We start from the raw sequence: 20,665 nt of genomic DNA, 5'->3' as shown, positions 1-20,665 counted from the left end.
AATTTGGCCACGAGGGCTAGCCCAGAACTAAGCTGGCGTGGCTTAATGACCGTCGAGACGCTTCTGACGGGGCATCAATCTCCCACGTTCATTGCCCCTCTTACAAACACAACTCTCTCTCTCTCTCTCGTATTGTCAAGCTGTCATGACCTTTTTGGTTCCCTATACTAATAAATATGTACCTGATGAAGCTCAATATATATCTCCAGCAAATGCCAAAGGAACACCTTGCTCGTTGAATTTTCTCTCCTATATATACATATGTATGTGATATTCCACACTATATTTTAATACAATTAAATGTTAATAGAATACATAACTTAGAGATTGCTAGCACATGTCCAACAATATCGTATTATATTTATTTGATGTATATATAGCCATATAGGTAAGTGATATCATCATTTTTTTTTTAAAATAAATATATTTTGTATTTTTTTCTTTCAAAGTTTGAAATCCATTGAGTTACTCATATTTTTTTTTTTAATTATAGAGAGTAACTCAACTAAATATTAATTGGCTTTTTATTTTTACATTTCAAAATAATTTTTTTTGCATTTTTGCAAAATTTTACATAGAAATCCCTATTGCAACTAGTGCTGCAATCTAAATTGTAACAAAAAATCGTATAGAAACCCCTATTGCAACTAGCTCTGCAACTACTTTAGAAACCCAAACCGTAAATTTAAAAAAAAAGTTCAAAAAAATAATATATGAGGTAATTCTCCATATTAATTTATGAAAAAGAAACTCAATTAATTATTAATATACATAACCAAATGGGACAAAAATATGTTCCCTGCATGTATATATATAATTTATTTTCAGAAAATGATGAGTGTAAACAAAGCAGAGACAAAAATAGTTTTTGTTAAGGTGTCAAATAATTAAAAGAGAGAGAAATCATCATGAATATTTTTTTTTTCTGACAAAAATTAAAAAAAAAAACACTATATCGATATTTCTTTTTTTCCGAAGTGTGGGGAGAGAGGTCCCCTCACCCCTTCTATATATGTAGCTCCTTCCCTGACTGTAAAATTTTACTAGTATTTTTCACGTTGTAATTTCTTTATTGTGTAGTTAGGCAACAAAATGAACAAGAGAAAATATAAGATTCTTGTTATTATTCTTAATTAAATTTTTAAAAGGAAAATGATATTACACTAATTAAAATATATAAGATCTAAAATGGTATAACTCTTACAATAATTAAGGGTAATTTAGTCATATTGAAAAATATTTTGACATTATTAGGATCTTAATTGTAATTTTTTAGAAAAATACAGGATCAAAAAGAAATTAAATTATTAAAAATATAGGATCCAAACTAATTATTCGTCAAAATATTAGATCAAAATGGTATAAACTCTTATCATTAAAATTTTCAAAGGTGCCATTTTTGTTTGAAGTTTGTAGTTTTATTTTCATTAATGTTCAGTTAATTAATTTATTAGTTGCTGATAGTTTGATAAGGGCTAAGGAGTGCTACATTGATAGTTTGGTAAGGACTGCTCGAGTTGCTAGCTAGCCATGATGCCAGTTTTGTAATAGAAGAGAATCCTGAGATTCCTATCTTTGATTTCTAGTTTTCAACGAACATTATTATTATTATTATTATTATTATTATTATTTGAAAAGAGTGAACATTATTATTTAGAAAAAAAATTCACAATTTAGAGGTGTTCATAATATATATATAGATTCGATTGGAAAATTTAAAATTTGTACTTATGAGAATTAAATGTTGATTGACATGTAAAAATAATTGATAAAATTCAATCCACACATATTTATATATATTTTAAAATATTATATATAAAAATAATATTTTATTGTAAAATAATTTTAAAAAACTAATATATTTCAAAACATAGTAGATCAAATGTATGTTTTATTATTATTTATAAGAAAAATAAATTCTAAAATAAAATTAAATATTTTTTATACATATATTTTTTTTTTCTTGCTTTGAATTTGTTATTTTTTTTTTTATTTTAATTTTTGATTGAAGACATACATCAATAATGATTTATTTTATTTTGTTGTTAGTTATGTGATAACTTTTTTTTAAAATAAATATTAAATAATTCAGTATTTAAAAGTAACCAATTCAATTCGCACTTTTGCATATTAGATTTGATTGGATTTTAATTATTATGCGAATTGGATTGGATCCAAAATATGAAATAATGCAGATTGGATCGGATGAGTCAAATAGGTAGTGCTTTAGGTGCTTTTACTCGGCACCCCCAATCTATAATTATTTTATAATAATTTTGTGGTATATATAACGTAGAAAAAATCTATTAAAACTCTTCAAATAACTATCTGTTTTAGTATGAAGGAGAGTTTTTTAATTTATTATTTTTTCATGATCTATGTAGAATTCTAAGCTCTTAATCATATAATCTTATAAAGAAACAATGATGGCAATAAAAGCTTAACCTCACAAATCGAGATTAAAACCCTTTATTTATGTGAGACTGAAATACACAGAGTAAAGAAGAGTTTTTATAACATAAAATTAACAAACTAAAAACACTGATAACTTATTCAACCAAAGCAGAGAAGGGCCTAACTATTTTAACTAACAACTGAAAACTAACATATCACAATTAGTTATGAGTTGTATAACAACTTTGAGTTTTGACTTTAAGTAGTGAAACTGATCAACAAGGAGAGTTTTGGTAAGAGCATCAACTACTTGATCAAACAGATGGTACATATCGAACATAAAGTTGATGTGCAAGGATTTGGTCCCGAACAAAGTGCATGTTAATTTCAATATGCTTGCAGCAAACGTGAAAGACTAGATTTGCAGCAAGAACTACAACACTTTGGTTATCCATCCAAAGAATAGGAGTGCCATAAGGGGAGACTTGAAGTTCATATAATAAAGAGCAAATCCACTTGATTTTTGAGGCAGCATTAGCTAAGGGACAAAATTCACTTTCTATGCTCAATCGAGCCACAAGATATTATTTCTTGGCAGACCAAAACAGTAAATTTCCTCCTAAGAAAATGATATATCAACCAGTAGATCTTCTATCATTGGGACAACTGGCCCAATTCGCATCTGAGTAGCCATATAACACCATTGTGAGAGCTATTTTGAGGAGGAGACATTCAAATATAGTGTCCCTAAATATCTGAGGAGTTTCTTTGTGGCATCCTAATGAGCAATGGTAGGTGCATGAATGAATTGGCTAAGTTTGTTGATGATGAAAAAAACTTCAAGTCTAGTAAGTGTGAGATATTGGAGAGCCCTAAGAGCAATTCGATACAAATGAACATCTTCCAGTTGTGCTCCTTCAGTTAATGCAAGCTTCTGAACTGAACTTGTGGGACTAGAACTTGGTTAACACCCTTTATATTGAATTTGACAAGCAAATATGTGATATACTTTATTTGACATAAGTACATGCCCACTGAGTTGCGATGAATTTCCACTCGAAGGAAATAGTGGACATCACCAAGATCCTTGAATGAAAAACTAGAGTGCATATCATAAAGAAGCTTCTAAATTAGAGATTTGTTTGGTCCTGTAATGAGAAGGTCATCAGCATAAACAAGAAGTAGAATAAGGTTGGAACCCGATTCAAACAGAAACAAAAAATTTGGATTGATGGAAACCCCACTTGAGAAGAGTGGTCTTGGACCCCTAGGGGTGTGTTTTGACTTATTTTTTGATGGTGATTCATATTTTGGAGGTCTCGAGACCCAAAAACATCATATCGATGTCCGAAACCCTAACGGGAGGTTATAGCCACCAGTTGGAGCCGAATAGTGGTAGTGGTCGGCCATGGCTTGTGGGAAGCCATGGGTGGTGTTTCTCACTTGCATTTGATACATGGATGTTAAAAATACTACTTCGCCAATGAAACTCCTTTCCTTGCGTAGTAGCCAACCATTGCCACTCTATTGTGGCAGCGCTCATCAAAATTGATGGGCACTGCCATTTCTTTATGGCAGTGGTCGGATAAGGGCTTTATGAAGCCTTGGGTCACTTTTCTCGCTTGTATTTGATACATAGATGTTGAAAATCTAATTTGGCCAACGAAACCCTTTTCCTTATGCAAGGGACGACCACTGCCATGTTGGGTTTTGTGCCCTAAATAAAATCCATTTAAATATAATCAAATTTACTAATTAATAAAGATTAGAAATCACATTTTATGTTGCATGGTTCACATTTTCCTTATGTATAAATTCTATTAAGTCCAGAACATATGTATTTGTTCATGGTTATAGTGCTGTCAACACAGTGGAATATAATCATGATTATATGTTTAAAAGTTTAATTCCCTGATTTATCAGTTCACTGGATTTAGATTGGCATGATAATCAGCGATAGGTATACTTACACCTTGGATAAGTGTTATGTCCTTTCCAGGGCATTGGCAAAGTTTACCAGTATCGGATCCAGGGCATTGGCAAAGTTTACCAGTATCAGATGTATGGAGTATACATTGGAAGGGACCGATATTGAACTTTGATTAGATATGATAAATTTACCATAATATCTATTCAATTCAATATCACCTAGTTGATCCTAGATCAAATGATCTTAATCCTGATATGGTTAGGTTCGATCTCAAGAGTGTTATTCATGTTTTTTGATTTGTTAGTTAAGCCTACTTTTTGGTCAGGGTGATACGTACATTTTGGGAACATGATAGTGCAATTGAGTGGGAGCGCTAATCATAGATTTGGAATCTATAGCTTCTATCCGGACATAGAAGTGAAACGATGATATCCTTCGAGCTTGCTAAATAGAGATAAATGATAGAGCGCTCATTTTAGTGATTATATTAGTTCACTATAATATCATTTATAGGTGGCCAAGTGTTTTAAGGATAAAATACATTGAATGGGTGTAACGACAATTTTATCCCTTGCAATGTAGATCATTTATAGAGGATCATTGGTTATTGGGATTATAACAATGGATAATTAATAGCGTATCTATATCGTGGAACATATAGAGCATTCTATGTAACTGAGAGTGCAATTCCAAGTTTTATGGTAGATGCAATGAGGAATTAATAAGTTAGTGGATTTACTTGGTAAATTCTAGGTCTACTTATTGGAAGCTTGGTTATATAGGCCCATGGTCCCCATACTAGTTGAGACAAACTGCTTGTAAGACTCAGTTAATTGATTAGTTAATCAATTATAATTCTAAAATTAGACTATGTCTAGTTTATGAATTTTTCACTAAGCAAGGTCTTAAATGTGAAGAAAAGAGATCATAGGTCTTATTTATTAATTAAGAGACTTTATTAAGTCTAATTAATAAATATATTAAATGAAAATTTTATTTGATAGTTATTTTAATTATTAAATAAATAATTTTGACATTTAAATGTTTAGAATTGAAAAAATGGCATTTTTGAGAAAATAAGGAAGGAGTGTAATAAAATGGAAAAATTCCAAGTGGGGCCCAAACATCCTATGGCCGGCCACTTATAGGGTATTTTCTATTTAATTTTTTTCATTATTTTAATGCATAATAAATCTTAACCTAAATCTAGGTGGTAGCCTATAAATAGATAGTGATGGCTCACACCAAAAGATGATGAAAAATTCACCTTCAGTCAAATTATCCTGAGCCTTCTTTTCTATTAATTTCGAACCACATTCTCTTCTTCTTCTCTTCATATTTTCATACCTTGAGTGATAGAGTAAGTGCCCACACACATCAAGTTGGTCCTCAATCATAGTATGTAAGACTGTGAAGAATCCAATCAACAAGAAGGAGAATCGGACTCAGATCTTGGTGATACTCTGCTACAGAAAGGATACAAGGGTTAGAGATCTGAGCGGAAGGAGTCATTTAATTTCGCTGCACCCACTGTAAGGTTTCTCATACCTTTTATGTGTTTATTTACATTGTTTTAGAAATTCATATTAGGATGTTAAACAACATACATGGTAGTAAATCTAGATCCTGGTAGAATAATTCCAACATGCCATTCCCTTGTGGCAGTGCCCATCAAAATTGAAGAGCATTGCCATTTCTTTATGGCAGTGGTTGGCCAAGTGGTTTCTATACCACTTAGTTTTGACATATTATTGGTGAAAATATATTTTTGGCAAAAAAATCTCACTTTTCCTCTTCATGGCCGACCACTGCCATTTCCTTGTGGCAGTGCCCATCAAAATTGAAGAGCACTGCCATTTTCATATGGTAGTGGTCGGCTAGGGTTAGCCATAGGTGGGAAATAATTTCTCTCATTTGTTTTGCATTCTTTAATGTTGAGGGAGCACATTTGAACAATTTTCCCTTCATTGTTTGTAAGGAGCGACCGCTGCCATTCCCTTATGGCAGTGCCCATAAAAAATGAAGAGCACTGCCATTTCCTTGTGGCAGTGCCCATCAATTTTGATGGGCACTGCCATTTCCATATGACAATGGGCGCATCTGCCTTTTCCTTGAGGGTTTGATGCCATATTAACTTTATGCACAAACCTAAGTAATTTTATGCCCAAATAAGTCAAGTCCTTGTTGGTTTCCTTGGTGGATTGAGGTTCTAGGGTGAAAACGCTTGCGCAGGCCCATGAATCCTAGTTTGGGCACACTTAGGTGTGTGAGTCCCGACACCGAATGGTTGGTTAATAGTTTTGAGTCCTCTAGAAGTGCCACGGGACCCTCAAGAAGGATGTCTTAACTTATTTGACATTTATAAGTCTTGGTCAAAGTCGCAAGGTTAACTTTAGTGTCTTCAAGGCACTCTTGGCATGTGGGACCTTGTGCAAGAGTAGCCATTTTATTTTATTTTTTTGCGAAAACTAGGTATAACAAAGAGTGATAATTACAATCTCCTATTACAACTTCTTAGTCAACCTCCATGTGAAATCACGTGTCAAAATATTTTTTTCACAGTGTTATTCATTATAGTTACAATATCGTCCCTATAAATTTTTAAAAAATTCTGAATAGTTTACAGTACCAAAAATAGAGTTCCTGACATTCTAACGTGTTCAAAAAACTTCAAACCTATTTTTGACATTGTAAATTATTCAAAAAAAATTCAAAAATTTACAAGAATGATGTGTAACTATAACGAACAAAGCCATAAAAAAAATTAAAAAAAAAATATTCCAATATATGTTTTTAAATACGGAGGTTGACTAAGAAGTTATAATAAGAGGATGACGATAACACTCCTCATATTATAAATGAGTATTATTATTTGGCACCTTAACATGTTCAATATTACACTATGTAGCATCTTATAATTAACAGTTTCTTATATTATTTTGTCAAAATTAAAATGTGTGAGACTCAATCTTAAAATAAATTAATAGCGATATATTACTTTATAGTGTTTGGCATTTTAAGTGACTATTATTAATCTGATTTTATTATTTGTGGAAAAGAAAGTTGATGAACACTATTTATGAACTCTGGGAATATTCCAAAAGAGAAAAAAAATCAAAGTATCAAAAAAAAAAAAAAAATGATAGCCTTGTATATAATAAATATTCCTATCTACCATTGGCTTGTCCTAGTATCATCTACTTGTGCCCTCTTTATTTCTCCATCTCTTCTCTCTAGCTAGCATTGGCTCCCATGATGTAATAAATCATCATTACTTAAATATTTAGTCATTGTGTTCTATTTTTTCTTTTGAATATACATACATATTGAGTTTTTGGAACGCCGTATTAGGTCGTATTGTATTGTATTGTATTATATTGAATTGAATTATATATCATATTTTTATATAATACTATGTTAAACTTTAATTTATACTAAAATATTATACATTTAGGTGTCCATAAAAGTTAATACCACATATAGTTTTACATAAAAATATTGTATAAAATACAATTCAATATAATACAATACAATACAATACGACCTAATACGGCGTTCCAAACGAGACCCTAATGTGCACTATTCACAATGTCTTGAATATACATACATTACGAATATAATTAAACGAGTGAACTATATATAGTTAGCTAGTGCTATTGTAATTTAATTTGTATTAATTATTATTAATTTATTGTAGTTTATTTACTGGGACAGTTCAATTATATTTATTTATTTGCCCGGACCACGTATTGTCTACATATATATTTATTTATTTTTAGAAAACCTGTCTACATTATATTTAGGCTGTATTAATTTGAAATTTTGAGTTTCTCGTTGGAATTTTATACTGATCAATTTTTTGTTTCTTATATAATGAAGAGAGTTGCCAACTTGACTAATACTTTTTTTCTTTTCTTTTCTTTTCGCTGAATGACTTCATTTGTAATTTGCCCCACCTAAAAAATTTCCAAAGCATAGTATACTCTCACTTTCTCTCTCTCCCTGGAAAAATGAAAAGCCATCATGTGTAATTTTCTGCTTAACTTTTTCTTTTAGGATAAGTCTTTTTATTATGTATTAATTAAATATAATTTTAAAATAATTTTAATTGATAAATATTTTTTTCATAATCAAAATACTAAATATAACGTCAGATGACCTTTTAAAATTAGAGTTCTTAATGCACATAATGAGAATATATAACTGTAACGTCTCCGCTTTAAGCCTCCATTGGGTCCTTATACCTACAGAATGAATGACTCTTATACACGAGTACGCCACTCTAGCTGCTTCTTGGATTGATGACTGACCCTACAGACCAACACAAGTATTTCCAGCGTGCTTTGTCCTCACTCGCACACTTCTTGGGAAAACTTTCCAAGAGGTCACCCATCCTGAAATTGCCCTAGGTCAAGCACGCTTAACCTTCGGGTTCTTTCGTGATGGGCTACCGAAAAACAAGATGTACCTTGTTGATATAGGTAGTACCAATCAATCCATTTAAGCTCTCTTCAACTGTGTAGTCCCATACCTACACACTCTCAGAATCATCACACTTGACTTTCCCCAGGCGATGTGGGATTGCACAGCTTACTTGGTATTTCCCCTCACAGATCACAAGACTACTGACTGTCACAATCAGGTTAGATTTTGAGGACGAAATCCTTTTAACGGGCGGATAATTGTAATGACCGCTTTAGTAATTTGGATTAGTAAAGGCAATTAGCACTAATTTTTGATATTTTTTATAATTATTTATGGACCCCATTATTAGAAATGGGCATTAGAGTTATAATTTCTCAATTCTTGAGATTTTATTAAACTCTAGGAGTATTATTTGATTTATATGTGAATTATGATATTTTTGTAATTTTTGCTCGGCGACAACGGAAAATGCGATGCATAGCTAGTTTGATCACATGGGTAAGTTTAGAACCTTAGTTTTTAGTGGGATATATATTGGAGAAAATAGAATATCGAGTTTGAGCGGGGTTATGGTTTTTGACCATTTTACCCCTAGACTTTATTTTGCCTAAGTTATGCACCAAGGGCGTATTTTAGTCTTTTTTGTCAAGGGGGAGGGGGGGTTTGTTGGCTGCCTTGGGGTTGACAACTGCCATTTTTAATGTTTAATGTGTGTGTTATGCTGACAATTAAGAAAATAAGAATTTAAGAGAAAAATCAAAAATTAGGGAATTATCTCTCTTTTCCCATCTCTCTCTTCGAACCCAACAAGAACCAAGAGGAGTTGTTGCTGAATTCTTCATTTCAACAAGATTCAAGGATCTATTTCAAGGTGTGGGATTGATTTGTAGCTTGAGGTAACCCTGATTACCTTTATTTTGAGGATTCTTGTGTTATAAGCTTGCTTTTGGTTTATGATTTTATGTTTTGATGGGTGTTAGGGTTAGGATGTTTTATATTTCGTTTTCTAAATTTGATTTGAGTTAGAATGATGATCTAGTTGCTGGTTTTGAGTTGTGGGTTTGTGGATGAACAAGTTTGAGTTTGAAAACTCAAGCTTGGTTCATCCATGGCATGTTTTTGTTTGATGTGTTTTCCTGATACTACTGGTTGGATTGTATTGTGTATGCCCTAATTAGGTACTCTGGAAGGTTTGGTGGCATTTGGAGGAGTTTTGAGCAAGAAATGAGGTTTTTTGGGTGAACTGGTGTAAACCGGCTAGCTGGTTTTGGCAGGGTCCCCGAATGCTCCATTTTCTCAACTCTCGTCTATTACAGTGTCGTTGTTGGGTGTTTCCCTATTTCCTGAGTTAGTGTAATCCCTAGAGTGTATAACAGAACCTAGAGTTGTAGGTTCGGGTTTCCCGAGATTAGGGTTTTGATCATGTGATTTACCTGGTTTCATTATGTGATTAGGGCATCCATCTAGCACGAGACTTTTCCGTTCAGGTCGACCAACACACTTGAATCTAGAAAGAAGGTAAGAACTATACATAATATATAGTATGAATATGCGAATGTGTGTATATGTTAAGTATATATGCATGCTTATATGTTGTGATTCATACACTACTAACACTTGTACGATTGCGGTACAGAGTGCATTGGTAAGGTGTATGATGTTTGAAAGTACATGGTGGTGTTACCAACACTTGTACGGGAAGGTACAAGGTGTCTGTGGTACAACACTTAACATTTCTCAAGGTGTGATCCATACCCTACCTACACTAGTACGAAGGTATACTGGGTGCATGTGGTACATGGTACATGGTCGTATCCTAGTTAGAACGTTCTTACTCATCTGTTCAGCCTTGTAAATAGGTGTATGGGCACCTAATACAAGTCGATATTATATGACATGTTATATGCTTTTCTTACTGAGTCTGTCGACTCACAATTCTGCTTCCATGGGTAGGTAAAAGAAAGACGAAAGCTGAACAGGAGTGAGCTTGAGCTGAGATGAGATTGTACATGTCGTGGCAGCGTGACTTTGAGTGTTCGGTCTCGAGACATCTGGGGTTATATTTTGTAGTCGCTGTGCGATCTGGATATTATATTTTGACATGTTTTGTATAAAAGTTTAGAAATGGGATTCCGGTGTTTGTAAATAGTTACGTAAATTATAAAGTTTAATATTTATTATAAAAAGTTTTAATTTGACACGTTTTTCGAGAAAAATCTTTAATTAGCAAAGATAGCACTATAATTAAAAAAATACTGTAGCCTACCTTAGCATTAGGACGTTACAATAACCTTGGGCATAAATTAAAGAGTAATAAAATAAAAATTAAAATTAAAATAAAAAATAATATACAATATAATTTCTTCACTTTCTTTTATGAAAGTGTCCAATAAATAGATTAATTAGAGAAATGTTATCTTTTTTTTTAATATACTAATAAAATGATCAAATATAAAAATACATGAAATAGTTAATTTTTTTGAAAAGTATATATAATAATAAAATTAAATTATATAAATTTTTTTAGTATTAGATATTAATTTATTTTAATTACAATAAATAAATATACTGTATCATCAACTATATATACTGCATACAGAATAATTAGGAAATACACCGCGCTTCGTGTGCGATTATATTTTGTATAGTGAGATATCAATTTTTAATTCTTTTTTAATATTTATTAATAATATAAGTAACTATTTTTTTTATATTCCGAAAGTAAATTTAATTATAGTAACAAAATTCATAACAACTGAAAAAAATAACCTTAATAATTAATAAGTATCATTTTTTTTTTTTTACCATAAGTCTACGTTTATGGTTTACATGTCATGGAGTACTTATATATTTATATATTCTCATTCTCCTTCAGAAATATTTCAAATGATACAACAACAGAGATGTATACATATATATTAATAATAAGATAAGATAGACAAAATTTTTACAATCTTTAAATAAAAAAAAATATGAATGACAAACTTGTTCTCTTTCATCCTAGTTTTGATTTTATTTTCTAAGTGGCTGAATGAAAGTGAATGAACTTATTATATTATTAGGTTGGTAGATATCTTTGTAGTTTTTTTTTAATTTTTTTTTAAATAATTATTAATGGTGTAGCATTTTTTTAATAATAAATAATTATAAATTACAATTCATTCATAAAAAATAACTATAAATTATTATTTGGAAACAATTTTATAGTTAGAAGATTTTTTTAAGCGTATGATTTTTCAAAAAATATCTAAACCATACTTATTTGCTACAATATAATATCATATTTTTTTTTTTTTAAGATTTCTAGTATTTTTTATTTGCTACAATATAATACCATACTTATTTTTTTTTTTTAACTCTTTACTCTTATTCAATTTTTTTCCCTAAAACTTAATTAATAACACTTTAAAATTAAACAATAAACTTAAGGTGCGTTTGGTAACACTATTTTAATATTTTTTTTTTTGTTTTTAAAATTAGAAAAGTAAAAATAATTTCTAAAATCATGTTTTATAAAACTGTTTTTACTTTTTAAATTTTTTTAATTGAAAATCTAAATTTTAAAACAAAAAAAAAAAATCACTTTCAAAATTTTTAAATTTTTTTTAATCAATATTATGGATTCCGACTCCAACTTAGACCTTGGAAACTGAATCTGGACCTAGCCCCAGACTTGGACCCGCCCCTAGTCCTGATCTCAGACCAAACTTCAGATCCGACTTAAATAAAATCAACAAATGAAAATGAAAATAAATTTTACGGAACACATTTTTATTTTTTGTTTTTAAAATTAAAAAATAAAAGTGGTTATAGAACACAATTTTGTCTTTCAAAAAAAAAATTACTTTTATTTTTGTGATTAAAAAATTTAAAAACAAAAGTGTTACCAAACGACACCTTAATTAATAATAATAATTTGGCACCCTAATATCATAAACTTAATATTAGAATGTGAAACCCCAACTATAAAATTTATAAATAAAATGTTTTTTTTTTCATAAAATATTAGATGAAAAGTCTTATTATATAGTTTATATGCATGATATATACGAAGGAAAAATTTAGAGACATGGCAGTTCTAATAACAAAAACATAACACAACAACAATTCAATAAATAATATACCAATATATCAATTGATGACTATTATAATAAGAATATACATGTATGAGTACAACCTTAATTTACTATATTCATCAATATATTACACTAAAATAGAAAGAGAAAAGAAATTATCATTAATTGGTTGATATTAAGTTTCTATCAATAAATCTTTTCCACCACCATCTTTATCACTTCAACCGAATACGGAGTACAAATTTCAGAGATCAACTGCAATACTGGAAGTATTTTTCAGAGGGTTTTCAATATTCATTTCTTCTCAATTTTCTTCTCTTTTCTTAAGTTAATATGTGTGATTTTGCTTTCATGAACATGAGTAGCTAAACACTTGATTAGGATTTAGATGGATATTGTTGACATTGTTGTTCGAAATATTTTACCAGGATCTAGATTTACTACCATGTATGTTTCATTAACATCCTAATATGAATTCTAAAGTAATGAAATAAACACATATAAAGTTTAGGAAACCTTACATTGGGTGCAGCGGAATATAATGACTCCTTCCGTTCAGATCTCTAGCCCTTGATTCCTTTCTGTAGCAGAACATAATCAAGATCTGAACCTGGATCTTTTTCTCTCCTTCTTTTGATGCTGATTCTCCTTCTTGTTGTTTGGATTCTCCAAGAGTCTTACACACTATGATTGAGATACCACTTGATGTGTGTGGGCACTACTCTATCACTCAAGGATTTCGAAATTGAAGAAGAAAAGAAGAGAGAAGGTAGTTCGGCTATAGAGAAAAGAATAGGAGGCTCATATTTCATCTGACAGAATTAATTTTGAATGAGAGCCATCACTATCTATTTATAGGTAACCACCTAGGTTTAAGTTAGAACTATTTGGCATTAAAATAATAAAGAAATAAATGATAAAAGCCTATAAGAGTGGCCGGCCATGGGCTTTGGATAATGGGCCTCACTTATGCAATTTTGTTGTTTTATCATTTCTGCATCTCATTTTCTCAAAAACGCCAATTTTCAAATTCAATCATTTAAATGCAAATTCTAACTATTTAATAACTAAAAATTAATTATTAAATAATATTGTCATTTAATATATTATTAATTAGACATATAAAATTTCTTAATTAATAAATAAACCTAGAATCTCTTTTCTTTACAATTTCGCCCTTGCTTAGTGAAAATTCATAAAGTAGACATAGTCTAACTTTAGAATTATAATTGATTAATTAAAATCAATTAACTGAGTCTTACAAGCAGTATGGTCTCAACTAGTATGGGGACCATGGGCCTATATTTCCGAGCTTCCAATAAGTCGAACCGAATTTACCAAGTAAATTCCCTAACTTATTAATTCCTTATTGAATCCACACTTAGAACTTAGAATTGCACTCTCAGTCATATAGAACGCTCTATATGCTCCACGATATAGATACGCTATTGCTTATCCATTGTTATAATCCTAATTTGATCAATGACCCTCTAATAGATGATCTACATTGAATAGGAACCAAATTACCGTTACACCTTCAATGCATTTTGTCCTTAAAATACTTAGCTCCGTATAAATGATATTTCAGCGAAGTGAAATGAGATCTCCACCATTTATCTCTGTTTAGCCAAGCCCGAAGGATATCATCGTTTCACTTCTAAATTCCTATAGAAGTTATAGACTCCATATTTATGTTAGTGCTCCCACTCAATTATACTATCATGCTCCCAAAATGTACGTATCACCCTGACCCAAAAATAGGCTTAACTAACAAATCAAAGAACATGTATAATACTCTCGAGATCGAACCTAAACATATCAGGATTAAGATCATTTGATCTAGGATCAATGGGTGATATTGAATTGAATAAATATTACGGTAAATTTTAATATATCTAATCAAAGTTCAATATCGGTCCCTTCCGATGTATACTGCATACATCCGATACTGGTAAACTTTGCCAATGCCCTGGAAAGGACATAACACTTATCCAAGGTGTAAGAATACCTGTCGCTGATTATACCATGCCAGTCTAAATCAGTGTTCTGACAAATCAGGGAATAAACTTTCGAACATATAATTAAGATTATTCTCTTCTGTGCTGACAACACTATAATCATTAACAAATTCATATGTTCTGGACATAAATAGAATTCATACATTATATATAATCATGAAATAAATCATGTGAACCATGCAACATAAAATGTTATTTATGATCTTTATTAATAAGTAAATCTGATTATATTGAAATGAGTTTTATTTAGGGCATAAAACCCAACAGTTCTATGATTTTAATATGATTTTATCTTCCCTCAATTTCCATGTATTATATTTCATTTGTACTTAATTACTTTTAATTGTTTGGCCACCAATTAATTGCTTTATGATTTTGATGCGAGAAGTGAGTGTCAATTATGCTATAGTGAAAAAGAACTGAATTTTGATATAGGACGAGAGTACCTGTATAGTTTAGATAGCTTATAGGGTTTTTGTGTTTAATGCCTGTTGCATATTTAATTTATCACGAGAGTAGAAAATTTACATGTAATTGAGATTTATATATCTGAGAAGACTATAAATTATCTTCGTAAACCTGCTATTGTATAGAAATTGGTAATAGGAAGATAATCATATTAGGCCATAATCAATAGATACAATTGAAATCGAAAGCCCTAGCTTTTATTCACTGTTAATTTCCTTTATTAATTTCCTTGCTTCTTACTTTAGCTATTTTTCTTGTTTTTTCTAATTTTAATTTTCTCTCTTAGTTTTATTTAGCCAAATAGAAGTAAGAATTTAATTTTAAAGTACTTAACTACAATCCTCGTGGGATCGACCTCACTTTTGTGAGTAATACTTGTTAAAACGATATGTATACTTGCGTGTTGAAAATACCATATAACAATGAGTTCTTTAACTTGTTCGTTAAAGCTAACCAATAGAATCGGTCCAATACTTACATCTTTGGAACTCGGTAGTTCAATTGAGTGGGAGCGTTAATTATAGATATAGAATATATATAGCTTCTATAACTAATAGAAGTAAAATGATATTTTCCTTAGAGCTTGCCTAAATGTTTTTAAGTGATTGAGGTCTCATTTTGGTAATATTATATTTTTCGAAATATTATTTACAAGTAGCTAATTGTTTTAAGAATAAAATATATTAAAAGGTAAAACGATAATTTAGTCCCTATTCAATGTAAGCTAGAAAACCCTAAAAGGCTCACTTCTTCTTTCTCTTTAATTTTCAAAAATTTAGAGGCTCTTTTCTTTTGGATTTCTTCATAAAATTTCGTGCTCCTTGGTGTTGAGAATGTGTCCACACTTGTCAAAGCAATACTCAGCGTAGTGAGGAAGACTATGTAGTTCAATCATAATCAGAAGAAGAATCCAAGTTCAGATCTTGATCATACTATACAACAGAAAGGATCAAGGATTAGAGATCTGAACGGAAAGAGTCATATTATTCCGCTGCCATCATCGTAATCTCTTATGTGTTTATTTATTGTTTTTAGGAATTTCATATTTAGATGTTAGATTATAGAATTATAATCAACATACATGTTAGTAAATCTAAATCCTGGTAAAATAAGTTTCCTACGTGAAGACACATACTCTTAGATCCAACTTGATTTTCCAGCAATGGATTTTACGAAACTGATTATCAAATTGCATAAACCATGTCAATTGAGTTATTAACTTGTTAATATTAATATTTTGATCAAGAACTACATTCGAACTAATAAAATAAAGACGCAAACAATCAATGTTTGACATAAACATGTAATGTAATAAAACAGAAATTAAAAGATGAATTAATCAGAAAAGTATAGATCAAACACAAGAATTTTGGCAAGGTTCACCCTAAACTTTGGGCTACATCCTTGTGAGCTCTTCTCAGGAAGTTCAGCTCTTTTCCATTATGATCCAAGCTTGGATAGTTACAACAATGGTGGAAGGTCAGCTCTCGAATACAATCTTGTTAAAAAATTAATCCTCCACTTACACTGATATTAAGACCAGATACAACCAGATACAAAAGGACAGAAAAGGAAATCCCTAAGTTGGCCTTCGGCCTCTAATTCCCTAACTGAAATTAGTTAGAATGGATTAGGAAAATCCATACCTAACTAATATCAGTAACTAACAGAATTAAACACATGCTGAAATTAAAAGACAAACCCTAGATCTATAAATATACCTCAAGCAAAATAACCAGATCAGGTTGGTTGAGGGTGTTCTTCAAGATCCAGAACTTTGAAGCTTGAAGAACCAGAGATCGAAGCTCGTACATGCAAAGAAAACAACAGAGGGGTTAGATCTAGAGAGAGAGAGGGATTAAACACAGCATAAACACATAAACACTTGTATTAAACTTAAGATTACCAGTCAAAATTTACCTGTGACTTGGAATCTTCATGATTGTACTTCAGATCGACTTGATATAGTGGAATCGAGCTCTCATATTTGAGGAGCAGCTCAAACGGAGACGTAGCCAATTTATTGGTGAACTTCGGGAAAATCTGGTGTTTTCTAAACTTAGATCTTTCTGTTTTTGTGTGTGTATGGGTATAAAGATCAGATCATTGTAGATCTGATCTTTCTGCTGGGTTTGTGTTTGGGATTTCTGGGTTTCTAGGGTTTGGATTCGAGTTTCTCTTTGAGAAACTCTCTGCTAGGGTTTCTAGCATTTCAGAGAGAAAGGAAGGAAATGAGAAGGTTCTCGATCCATTCCTAGGTTTTGTTCAAAGACAAAACGGGGTCGTTTTGGGGTTAACTTTGAAAAGTCAAAGTGAACAGAGAAAGGTCGAAATTGACCTTGGTATTTGATTCGTTTGTTTGTTGGTGTAGGGGGCAAGATAGTAAATTCCTATCTTAAAAATTCCTACAATGGTATCAGAGCTTGGTTGAAGCTGTAAAGATCAACATTCAAACATATCAAGAAGGAGAAGAACTCAAGCAAGAAATCAAGAAACACAAACAAGAAATTCAAGAACTCAACAAAACCAATCTGAAATCTTTAACAAAGGATTTCTGGGACATTTTCTAATAACCATTATAACTGAATTGCCTATTATTATCTATTTTAATTGATTTTACTTAACTTCATTAATTATGAGCAATTTAAAGGTTGACATTGACAAATTTGATGGTTCTGGTGATTATAGGATTTGGAGGAGAAAGATTAAGTCACTCTTGGCTCAACAGAAATTATTGAGAGTGCTTAATGACCCTATAGAATGGCCAGAAGGGACTACCAAGATTCAACAAGAAGAATACTTGGAAACTGCTACTGGTATCATGATATTTAACTTATCAGATGCCATTATCAGGTTAATTGATAAGGAAGAAACTCCTGCCCAGATTTGGAAGAAACTGGAAGAACAGTTTCAACAGAAATCCTTAACCAACAAGATATTCTTGAAGGAAAGGATTTTTGGGTTTAAAATGAGTTCATCCAAATCTCTTGATCAAAATTTGGATGAATTCTTAAGGATGCATATTGAACTTGCAAATTCTGGGGAAAATGAGGCACTAAGTGATGAAAACCAGGCCATTATTATTCTAAATTCATTACCTGAATCCTACAGAGAAGTCAAGACTGCTATTAAGTATGGAAGGACATCTATAACCCTAGAGGAGGTGATCTCTGCACTCAAATCTAAAGACTTAGAAATGAGGACAGAGAAAGGTGGACATTCTAATGGTGAAGTCAACCTGAGTAGGGGCAGACCAGGTCCAAGAAAACCTTGGAATAACAGAGGTAGAAGTCAAGGCAGAGGTTCAAACAAACAGGGAGGTTTTCAAAGAGGCAGATCAAGTTCTAACCCTAGAAACTCTGATGAAACAAATGGTCACATTACAACTGTGGTAAACCTGGGCATTTCAAAAGAGACTGTTATTTCTTGAAAAGAAATAACAAACAAAAACCACATGGACAGGGAGACTCTAAATACTCAAACTCTAAACCTAAATCTGATATGCATGATGCTAATATTACTACTGGATATGAAAGTGGTGAAGTGTACCAAGTTGGACCATCCATCAAAGATGAATGGATCCTTGACTCTGGTTGCACTTTCCACATGACTAATAATAAAGCTTTTATGTTTGATTTCAGGAAAACAAATGGAGGCGAGTTATACTTGGAAATAACCGGACTCGTGATATACAAGGCTGTGGATCTATAAGCTTTAAAATGCATGATGGAATGGTCAGAACTCTAAGTGAAATTAGATATGTTCCTAACCTAGCTAGGAATCTAATTTCACTAAGTGTTCTAGATGACCAAGGCATAGTTAGCAAGATTGAATCTGGCCAAATGAAAATAAGCAAAGGAGCCCTAACTATCATGAAAGGACACAAAGATGGAGGCTTATACTACTTAAAAGGACAACCAGTTGTACCTTGCAATTACACTGCTCACAGCAACAATGACAACTCAAATGCAATGCTATGGCACAAGAGGCTAGGACACATAAGTGAGAAAGGACTGCAACTAATGAGTGAACAGAACTTACTAGGTAATGACAAGGTATGCAAACTTGATTTTTGTGAGTGTTGTGTACTTGGAAAACATCATAGACTGAAATTTTCCACTGGCACACACAACACTAAGAAAATACTAGAGTATGTTCACTCGATGCTGTGGGGACCAGAGAAAACAAGTACTCATGGTGGCTGTGTATATTTTTTATCTATTGTTGATGATTTTTCAAGGAAAGTTTGGATTTTTCTCGTTAAAACATAAAAATGAGGCTTTTTCTAAGTTTACACGATGGAGAACACTTGTGGAAAATTTAACAAATGAAAAATTAAAAACTCTAAGGATCGACAATGGATTAGAATTTTGTAATGATGAATTTAACAATTACCTTGTAAAGAACATGGCATACAGAGACACGGGACGCTTAGAATAACACCCCAACGAATGGAGTTGCGAGAGAGAATGAACGGAACCATTCTCAACAAAGTGAGATGCTTCTTGTTGCAATGCGGACTATCACAAGGTTTACGGGAGAAGCGGCTTTAAGCTTCAGTGCATTTAATTAACAGGAGTCCATCCAAAGGCAAATGGATTCAAAACTCCTGAGGAGAAATGGTCTGGTAAACCTCCTAACTTATCTAATCTCAGAGTGTTTGGTTGTGCAGCATATGCACACCAAAGTGTTGGGAAATTAGAACCTAGGGCTATGAAATGTGTTTTTCTGGGATATCCAGAAGGAGTTAAGGGATATAGACTTTGGGTTTGGGAACAAAAAGGGTTTAAAACTATTAATAGCAGGGATGTAATATTTAAAGAAGATATATTTCCATGTTTGCCTATTTCTTCTAACCCTAGTGCAGGTACAAAGGACACTGAAAATGCGAGTAACACCGCAAATGAAGAAACTGGATCTATTCAGTGGAACAAACAGTGAACACACCTGAACAGAACCAGGGAGATCGAGTTCGAGTGGAACACAGGAACCGTGTTCGAGTGGAACCCGATGAAGACAACAACCGACATTGTTGATGAAGGCACTCAAGAAGACTTGGGGGATTATCAACTAGTCAGGGACAGGGGCAGAAGGGTACCAAGACCTAATCCTAAGTACAGTTTTAATATTTGGGATGAAGACATTGCATATGCCTTTATGAGTGAATTGGAAATGGCCAATAATGAACCTCAATCATATGAAGAGGCCATTAAAGGACCAAATTCCAGGAAATGGAAAGGTGCAATGGATGAAGAGATGGAATCTCTTAAGAAGAACAGAACCTGGATTGTAGTGCCTAAACCTAAAGACAAGAGCATAGTGGACTGTAAATGGCTATTCAAGGAGAAAGAAGG

The sequence above is a fragment of the Cannabis sativa genome, chromosome X (genome assembly GCF_029168945.1).
Source record: "Cannabis sativa cultivar Pink pepper isolate KNU-18-1 chromosome X, ASM2916894v1, whole genome shotgun sequence".
In the NCBI taxonomy this organism is placed as follows: Eukaryota; Viridiplantae; Streptophyta; class Magnoliopsida; order Rosales; family Cannabaceae; genus Cannabis; species Cannabis sativa.
This window is presented reverse-complemented; position numbering follows the sequence as displayed.